The sequence below is a fragment of the Salvia miltiorrhiza genome, chromosome 7 (genome assembly GCF_028751815.1).
Source record: "Salvia miltiorrhiza cultivar Shanhuang (shh) chromosome 7, IMPLAD_Smil_shh, whole genome shotgun sequence".
Classification (NCBI taxonomy): domain Eukaryota; kingdom Viridiplantae; phylum Streptophyta; class Magnoliopsida; order Lamiales; family Lamiaceae; genus Salvia; species Salvia miltiorrhiza.
In genome coordinates, this window is record NC_080393.1 from 46,080,203 (window position 1) to 46,090,979 (window position 10,777).

General features: G+C 33.6%; 1 long non-coding RNA gene across 1 annotated transcript; it reads left to right on the forward strand.

Annotated features, from left to right (window-relative positions):
• Nucleotides 1-2,236: 2,236 nt before the first annotated feature.
• LOC130992780 (uncharacterized) lies at nucleotides 2,237-3,324 on the forward strand. Its single transcript, XR_009091392.1, has 3 exons — nucleotides 2,237-2,374; nucleotides 2,463-2,791; nucleotides 3,048-3,324. It is a non-coding gene; the product is annotated as an uncharacterized LOC130992780 (long non-coding RNA).
• The last annotated feature ends 7,453 nt before the right edge of the window (nucleotides 3,325-10,777 follow it).

Sequence of the window (10,777 nt, forward strand, 5' to 3'; positions counted from 1 at the left end):
GTTTGCATGCAAAGTTTTGTTTTGATCTCTGACTGAGATCCCTCTGATTGAGGATTGTAAAAATAGCCCATAGGTGTATTCTCCCCCCCCATACACCTATTCGAGACCCTCAGGACCTAACATGGGTAAACAGAGGTTTGCCTAAGGTCTAAGAGAATGTGTGTAATCAGCAGTGACTGATTTTGGCTTTGGAATTCTCTTCTTCGATTCAAGCTTTGGAGAGATTTAAGCTTTAGGCTGAGTAGCAATTTCGGCAGAGCTTCAGCTTATGTCGTTGAATCGGTGAAGGTTGAAGTGATCCTCGAGCGCTATTTGTAGGAGAACTCTTGAATAGATCCGTTGGCGTAAATCGTCCTCTAGATTTCTTCCATTGGAGAGCAATTCAAATTTGGGCTGAGGCTTCAATCTTCGAGGTTCCTTGTCTGGGTGGAAACAGCTCTCTTTGATGGACAGGAGATGTGACGTCTCTGAAAAGTAACCACTAGATAGGAATGACATCTGCAGAGATAAGATCCTGAGATCTCTGTATTTAATGCGGCTGTACTTTGTGAGTACGTGGCTTCCTCTGAACATTTGGAAGATCAGTCCGATGAGGAATATTCAACTGATACTTGTCTTTAGTATCAGTCCTTTGCGCGCATTAAGTAATCAGTCTTCAACTGATTCTTCAATTGATACTTCAGTTGGTATCTGCAGTCTTCAGTCTTCAGTCCTTCGTTCTTCAGTCTTCAGTCTTCGACACCGCAAGCTAAACTAGAAACGAACTCTTACACTTGAGTTCAAAGAGATTCTAGTCTATTACAATTAAGTCCTATGAATTTTGGTATCATCCACAAGGTTCCCAACATAAGTTTTACATTGTTTTATAACTACATTCTTTATTTTATTAGGGAGTTTATATATATTAGGTTTATATTTAGTTTTATATACTATTCTGAATTTTATGTAGGTTGCTTTATATTAAGTTATAAATTTTAATATTTTGTTTTGTTTGTTGGATAAATTTATTTGGGAGTAATAGAATTTATGTATACATATGTATATCAAAATTATGGAGGTACATTATTATATTATGTTTTTTTTCATTGTATAGCAATAGTCTAGATTTTATTAATAATATATTAACTTAAATTATGTTTTCTTTGATATGATACAGATAGCATTAATGTTTCAGATGAAATGAGTTGGGAAACCTGTGGAGGTAGTTTAAATGGATGTAATCAAATTAGTGGAATTGTGGATGTTGATGGTACCACTAATGTTGGCTCGATCAGAGGTAGTGGCTTCTCTAATCAACCTTGGCCTTCTGGTAGTACGCTAAATCGTGTGCTTGATAAGTTGGATGTTTTTGAAGTAGAAGGTTTGTTAGTGATTATGTACTTATTTTCTGGTTGTTCATAAGATTTGTGTGATGATGGTTAGCATGTTTTTTTTTTGTAATTTTATCTTATTAATATTAATAAATTTTTCTGGAATTTTTTCAGAATATTGGGATATTGGTGATGCTGTGGAAGAATGTGAACATTGTTTTGCATTCTTTTGGTATGAAGAAAGATTAGCTAAGGTTGTTAATTCTACGAAACCTAAATATTCATTGTGTTGTATGCATGGGAAAATTGAACTTCCAAAGGCTACATGTCCGCCTAAAGTGTTATATGATCTTATTTTTGGAAATAATGTTAAAAGTAAGCATTATCTTCAAAATATTAGATCGTATAATAATATGTTTGGATTTACATCAATGGGTGGTAAAATTGATCACTCGATAAATACTGGTAATTGTACTCCAGTGTTTCGATTGTCCGGGCAAAACTTTCATTTGATTGGTAGTTTGATTCCTATCGAAGGTTGTCCTCCAAAGTTTGCGCAGTTGTATATTTATGATACAGATAACAAAATCAATAATAGAATTCGTTCAATGAGGTAATTTAATTTATGTTAAGTTTTGTTGTTGTGCTTGACTTTTCATTTATTTAATTAATTTTTATTTATAATGCTATTTTTATTGTTGCAGGCAAACTAAAAATTATAATGATTTGCATTTGGAAATTGTGCGTGATTTGCAAAAAATGCTTGATGAACAAAATGTCTTAGCAACGTCATTTAGGATGGCTAAGGATGTGTTAAGTAATGGTATTGCGACTGATGTGAAATTGCAGTTGATTAGTAAAAGGGGAAAAAATGCTCGAACTTATAATTTGCCATCTACATCTGAAGTTGTTGCGCTTATATTTCACTAGAATGCGAGTTCTTTTAGAATCTATGGGGTTTATTTAACAGTTAATCATGACAGAAGCCCAAGTCTTGCGTTATTCCTGCTGTTGAGGTTGAACATCTTGGATGTTCATTCAATCCTCATCCTGAGAGCCATCAGGTTGGTATCAATCTCTTATGTGTGTAATTTCATCATTTTTCTTTATCTTTCTATATTAATGGTTCAACCTTACAGTCTGTTACCATAGGATGCCTTAGCTCGTGCTGTTGCAGATGAAATGCAGAAAATTTACCAACATGAATTGGGGCCTCAGCCCATCCCTTTAGTTGTCCCTGGTGAAGCTATTGATGAATACGTTCGTACTTCATCCCGAACTGGTCACTTGAAGTGGAAATGAATATTGTCCCTCCATATTCATGTGCTTTCACTTATTTGCATATGAAGTTTTCATGCACTTCCCTCTTATATGCGTCAGAAATATTTCCTTGAGGCAGATGCGGATGATGGAACTGATGATGATGATGATGAACAAAATGAAAATCAGGCCGATGATGGAGATGTGGATACAGAAAAGAGGTGAGAGTCATTTGTTTCGGGTTCTTTTAACCATCTATTATGTTTGTTTCCTTTTTCTGCAAGGATAATTGAACAAGTAGCTTTGCTTGTATAGTTATGGGTTCTGGTGTCTGGTGTGGGGTCTATATTGAGCATCTCTCTTTTGGTGCTAGTGGATTCATTTTTCATTGTTAAATTGATCCGTATGATATTTATATTCTCAATTTAATTTGTCAAAGAAAAGTGAATATCACTGATTGTGATGGAAACTATGCAGCTCTTAGAAAACCAAAAGGGTGACTCGGGTAGAATTTAACCGGAGAGCTAGACGAAAGGAGCAGTTGAGAATTGAAGCAGAAGCGAAAAAAGTGAAGGGACTTTCAAAAGACATAGATGCTCATCAACCCATTGTGAAATCAAGGATTGCAAAAAAGTTGCAGGGTAAAAGGACGCAGATGCTCATCAACCCATGGAGCATAGGATGTAAACAATAGGACTTGTTTCCTTCTTTCATTTTCTTTCTTTTTAGGAAGACACTTCGAATTATATGTTTATCAATGCATCTATCATTGTATGCGATACATGAAAAGATTGTATTTCATAATTCATTATATTTGATTCATATAATGTATGATATGCTATTTTATATTTTTATAAAAATTGTGATAAAAAATATTGCTCACACATAATAACATTTATCCACACTTATTTTATATATTTAAAAAATAATAATATTTCTTCTAAAATTAATATTAAAAAATAATTACCTATACATAATTTATAAGATTTAGCTACACATATATGTGTCACAAAAGGTACGTGTAAATCCACGTAATTTCCACGTCATCATTGCATTATTTCAAAAATATATTTTCCCACACAAAAAATAAATTATTTGTGACATATATATGTGTGGGTAAAGGCTTGATGAATTACCCACACATAAAATTTGCCACGTGTAAATGCCATGTCATTTCCACATCATCGCTGCAGTATATCATAAATATCTTTTCTCACACATAAAATGTATTATTCGTGACATATATATGTGTAGGTAAATGTTTGGTGATTTACCCACACATATACATATGTGTGGATAATACCTTTTCTTCACAAAGTTTTACCCACACATGTTGACATATGACTTATGTGTGGGTAAAAAGAAACAGTGACACATAAATATACTTTTAGCCACACATCCATGTGTGGCTAAAACCCTTAATTTCTTGTAGTGATTCTTCAATTATTGTTAAAACAAAATACTATTATTAGATATACAATTTATTGTTAAAACTGAAACTTGGTGAAGTGTAATTAAACGGATATATAACTAATTGGTGCATTATCGGTGAATTACGAGTTATACCTAGTGTTCTTTGGAAAAACGAGAGAGAAAAGTAAAGTTGAGAGCACGAGAATCTGATTACTGTTGTATTGCAAGTGAAGATAGCGTAAGTTTACAAGGTACATGCTCATGGCTATTTATAGATTACACGTTAAGGGTAAAATGGTAATTTCCTTGCTGGAACATGCGTCTTGCGTGGTCGGGGACATAATAGTAAATTTGCCCTCAAGCGGGAGATTTTTCCGCTCTTTTGGTGATTCCTCTGGCGAAGGCCATTTTTCTGGTGGTGATGACTTCTCTGGTGCAGACTGTTCCTCTGACAAGGCCCATCCCTCTACTTCTCTGCTGAAGCCCGCTCCTCTGGCTTATACCACTTCTCTGCTCTGCACATATTACTCCTCATCAAAACTTTTCGTTTTTATTATTTAAATAAATAATTTCTATGAGATACAGAGAAAATTACATTGAACTAACTTTCTTTTTCATAAGCCCAATACTTATTTAATGCTTTTAGTCCGATTAATTACTTGCTCTTGGGCCTTCATATTTTTTTGTGGGCCAAATTAAAATAATAATAAAAAATATAATTTTTGGTCCATATATAGAATTACTTTATATGCACACGGATTTTTTATGTATTTTTAATATTTTTAATATATAAGTTTCTTATTTAATATGAACTGTATGATATGAAAGTTATTTATTATTTTAATTCCTATTTTTTGTATTATGTAATATACATGATTAATTTTGTATTATGTACCAATACTATACTTCACAAATATGTATGAATATTCATGTCGTGTGAATCACAGGTACGCTTCTCTTATTATATATATTACTTTTATGGGTTAATAGCCGAAAAATACACGAAGTTTCACCGAATTTGCATTTTGCACATGACCTTAAAAAATAGCTCCAAAATACACCACTTTTTGATTTAATTGCAATTTGCACATGCGTTGACCATCCCTTAAATCCTAGATGACGTGTCTCCCGGAATTTGCAGACGTGGACGCACCGGCGATCATGTAAAACGACGCCGTTTTGTAAAGCTTTTTTAAATAAATAAATAAATAAAACAAAAACAAAAAAATGTTATTCTCTAAATTGCTGAAGGAACACGATCCAGTGCACCAAATCGCTTCTCTGCTTCCTGCTAATTTCTAAATTGCTGAAGGAACACAAATCCACCAAAACGCTAATTTCTAAAATCGAGCCGAGGCGGTGGATCGGAAGCAGTGGAGGCACTTCATCTGTGTTTGGGGGGTGGCGGCGGCAGCGGCGAGGAGGGAGATGGGGTTGTTGATTGTTGAGTGCCTTGGGGTTGAAGGTGAGAATCACGGCGGTGGGATTAGAGACGGGTTTGTGGGTGATTCTTACGTCGTTGCTAGAAATCTGAGCTACGGCGGGACGGCGGCAAGAAGCCGTTGTTGTCGCCGGAGTGTGGAGAGAAGGGGGCTTTGGGCTGGGCTTGGTGGCGGTTGGCCGTGCGTGTGCGCCTGTGAGGGAGATAAGAGGAGCCGTGGAGCGAGGGCAGCGGCCGTGGCTCGCTGCGGTCGCCGGTGGACAGAGGGAGGTGGCGGTGACGGTCGCAACATGTAGATCTAGGGCTTAGGCGCGGTGCCCCTAACTCAATTCCCTCAGATCCCCAGATCTGATGACGAGCCCAACGAGGACGCCGACCTCCGCCATCGGGTCTCCAACCGCCGCGTTCCACCACCACCGTTGTGGTCGCAAGATTCCTCCTGGGCCGGCGAACCGCTGAAGAAGAAGCCGCCGCTGGATGAGGCGCAAGAAAGGCCATGAGTCATTTTTAATTTTATTTATTTTTTATTTTTAATTTTTTCTCCTTATCAAAACGACGTCGTTTTGCCCACGTGGCTTGCCAGCGTGTAAAAAAAAGCCACGAGTATGACATGTAATGTTAAATATTGTCCACGTTATCGCCGGTCAAACTTAAGAGTGATCGGAACTTTCGCCGTGTGAAATTTACAACTAAATTAAAAGGTGATGTATTCTGGGGCTAATTTTAAAGGTCGTGTGCAATATGCAAATCCGGTGATAGTTCGTGTATTTTTCGGCTATTAACCCTACTTTTATTAAATACGTATGAATATTCATGTCGTGTGAAAAATTGGACCATGCGGAGCACGGGTATAATACTAGTTTATAATAATAAGATGAGAAGTTTCCAATTGTCTTTTCATGTATTATTATTTTTACATTGATTTTTATGTAATTAAAAATGATAGTCTTAAATATATTTTAGTAGTAATATAATTGGTATAACAATTGTATAATAAAATATTTTTAAAACTAATTTATTTTAGAGATTATACAAAAATGTATTCCAGAATGTTACAATAAAACTTTAACAACATATGTAATCCCGTGCGATGCACGGGTAAAACACTAGTGTGGTTTGTGTTGGATACTATAAAGTCCAAACATGTTTTTTCATATGATTCTTTCTGTTTTTTGCTTTTATTATCACGATAAATATCACGATTTTTATGTTTTATTAATCAGTATCATGGGATTTGTTATCAATTTCACGTTCAAATAGAGGAAAAGTCAAAGTTATTGTGATAAATCAAAATCAAATTTTATAGCTATTGTATTTGCATTCATATATTTCTCATATTCATATATATAATATATGTATGATTTCAATAACTTAGTTTTATATAATATATATAGAAAGCTGTGAAATATAAAAATAAAATACAATTATTATTATAAAAGTGCAACAAGAATTATGTTAATGTGTCTTTATGAAATTTATTTGTTGTAATAAATTTATTTTTCTATGTTATTTCTTTAATTTATTGATTGGATTAATGGTTTTTATGTAAATCGATATGATTGTGAAGTAATTGGCTCGGTATATTTTAAATTGTTATGTTATCTAGAAACTGATATTTATATTCTTTCTCTCCAATTGAATTATTGATTGTATTTAACTCATATATAAAAAATTAGCATTTGCATCCCATGCAATGCACGAAAAAATATTTTAAATTTTTATATTTATATAATGTATAGTTCAGGAGTTTTCATGATATTTATCCAATTTAATATTATGAAAAACAAAAACAAAAAATAAGTTAAAAAACTGAAAAATAAAAATACTAATTAAAATTAATTTAAAATATATTTATTCCAAAACGATGAGAGAGAAGAGAGAAAATTATAATACTTTAATAAAAAAAATATGACTGTGAGAGAGGAGAGAGAATTTTCCAAAAAAGAAAATAATTTTTTTCAAAAAAATAAGTTAAGAAAATAAATTTAAAAATAAAAAATAGAATTATTCAAAAAAGATGAGAGAGGAGAGAATTTTTTTAAATTTTAATCTTTACATAAATATAATTTTTATATTTTAAATCAAATATTTTCATAAAATATATCAAATCAATGTTTTTATCGTGATCTTTAATTTGATATGCAAATTAAATATTTTATATTTAGTTGAATTTTAAACTTCTTTTTTATGTCAAACTAGTACGACCATCCGTGCAATGCACGGCAAATATCACAATTAAACGATATATTTAAATAAATAAATATAAATATTAAATAGAATTAAAATATAAATAAGTGCTATAAAATATTTTTTTAAAATAAAATAATCCTTATCAGTTACTCAATGAAATTCTGAATTTAAAAACATAAATTTTCAACTCTGTACAAAGTGTAATAATAATTATAGTTATTAAATAATTTTAAATTAGTTGATGAAAATTAACCGTACACATTATATTATAGAATATTATACATCATAATACAAAAAATTTATACACAAACATAAATAAAAAGTTGTAGTAAAATATTAACAAAGAGAGAGAAAATGAAATATTTTAAAGTTTTCATAACTTATTCATTCTAAATTCATTTTTGATAATTTTTATACCATATTAAATATTTTTCTCATGAACTTAAATTTAAGATGCATATTAAATATTTATTCATCAATTAAATTTGATGATTTTTTTAAAAATAATTAAATTATACTCCCTCCGTCCCATGAAGCAAGACCAAGTTCTTTTCGGCACGGGAATTAAGAAATTGATATTTTGTGTGTTAAGTGTGGTAGGTGAAAAAGTGAAAAGGTGAATAAAGAGTAATTTTTTTTGCTACTTTTAGAAATTGGTCTTGCTTTGTGGGACAGACCAAAAAGAAAACTTGGTCGTGCTTCATGGAACGAAGGGAGTATAAAAAATATAAATAAAAATTGATGGAAGAAGAGAGAGAAGAAAAAGAGGGAAAATTGGAGGGAAAAAAACTCCTCTTTTATATATTAGATATAGATAATTCTTTATTTTACAATATGCCGATTTTAATGAATTAGATTTTAAATAAGCTTAACAATTTTGGAATTTTGATTTTAATAGTGTAATATTATTTCATTTTTGAGCTTTATATTACTTATTTTTGTGTATGTTTTTGTTAGATATTAAATATATCAAAATATATGCGGAGGTGGGGTATACATCTTTGAAAATATATATGCTAGTTCGTGTTTTAAAAAACGCAGGTTAGTGATGAAATATGCAAATTTGTAGTGATACATGCATAATTCTATTTTTTATAATATAAATTGATTGCTTTATTTATTTAGCTGTCAATTTTGGGGTAGTGGAATACGTGTCTAACTAACATTTAGATAGATGAATACATGTTTAATTTTTATATTTATCTTTTAAGTTGGTAAACATTGAGGGTTAGTGGGATTCATATATTTATATGTGAGTTAAAACTACAGTTAAATAATATGAGTAAAATGCGATAAATAATATGAAACTGCCGTTACATAGTTATTGAGATTCTGTTAAAAATTTAACACTTTCCGTTAAACTGCTTCTTTATATAATATATAGATGTTGGAAAATAAATGAGACATTATAATTTTTTGTTATCCCTCGCCTTTTCCAATGATAAATTTATCCATCAATGTAAACACATTCTTAATGTTATTTATTATAGTTGTGGTCCAAATACGTTAAATATAATAATGATAAAGATTACATATTGGTGAAGCATGAAATCAACGCCTAATCTAAAAAGCAATAATCGAGACAGGATTTACATGGTTCGGTCGTTAAGACCTACGTCCACGGGAGATCTTCGAGTTCTTTCACTATATTTCGAGATAATTACATTTTACAAGTGTGTTGCTCCCAAATAAATCATGCCTTTAATGCTAATGCTAACCTTCTATTTATAGATGTGAGAGTGAGCCCTAAAGGCCTTAGGCCCATGAACTCTAATAATTGGATTTAGGCCCTTTAATGCCTTAATATACTTTAGTCTTGATTTGACCCATCTGCGCTATCCTTCGTTGCCCGTGTTGAGTAGCTCCCTTGAGCCGCGCAGGCGAGTCTGTGCTGCCGAGTAACTTGGGTAGTCTGCGCCGCCAAGTCCCTTCGTCTGCGCTGCCGGGTCCCTTTATTATCTGAGGTCTTCAATTAAACCTGCACTGGTTGGCTTCGTTCAATAAGAATAATAATAACAATAATAGTAATCAAGTAAGATGTTCTTGTATTGCTAAGCACAGCGCTGATGAGTATTCTAGTCCTCATCAGCTACTCCCCCTAGTCTGGTTGAACTGTGTCTTCTTCGTGTTCAACCAGTGGTGTGTGATATAGAGTCAGCGTTGTGTTGCTCTCCCGAGTAGGGTCCAAGTGTTTTTTAGCCCTGCAGCCCTGTAACTTATCACAAATCGAATACTTGTAAGTTTGCAAAATAATCAATGATAGAATGTTACATCCTTGCCAATTTGTCAATACCAGAAATATCCCAATCCTGTCAAAATATTTAGAATAACAACAAAAATAACAAGAGTGAAGCAACTCCCTTTCGAACGTGCTCGTTGAGCCACTTTTTGATTGTTATAGCTAGCGACTAAGGCAGCTCTGAGACTTAATGCTCGCGGCTAAGGCAGCTTTGGGAGTGCGCGACTTAGGCAGCTCTACAACTTAATGCTCGCGGCTAAGGCAGCTCTAGGAGCTCGCGGCTTAGGCAGCTCTAAAACTTAATGCTCGCGGCTAAGGCAGCTCTAGGAGCTCGCGACTTAGGCAGCTCTACAACTTAATGCTCGCGGCTAAGGCAGCTCTACAACTTAATGCTCGCAGCTAAGGCAACTCTAAAACTTAAATTTTTTATTCCTAAAAAATAGGATATAAGAGGTGATGGGGGTATACACCCCCTACTCCCCCCTAGTGTCGTGCGCGTACTTTAGAAGTCAAGCACGATTGTTGAAGACCTGGAAGAGCTGAGAATGTACCCGAGTAGGGCTGAAAAACCGGTGCCGATGAGTAACCTGGGAGAGCGGCTGAGTTGCCATTTAAGGCTCATCCCCTGTCTAACTTTCGCGGCTTATGATATTTCTGCACGGAGCATAGACATTGAGGCCTGCGCTGCCCTGAAGGCCAAAGTTTTGCAATTAATGCCCCTGAGTTTTTGCAATTAATGCCCCTGAGTTTTTGCAATTAATGCCCCTGAGTTTTCAATTAATGCCTTCATTGTGCAATTAATGCCTTAGTTTTTGCAATTAATGCCCCTGAGTTTGCAATTAATGCCTTCATCGTGCAATTAATGCCTTATTTTTTGCAATTAATGCCCCTGAGTTTGCAATTAATGCCTTAGTTTTTGCAATT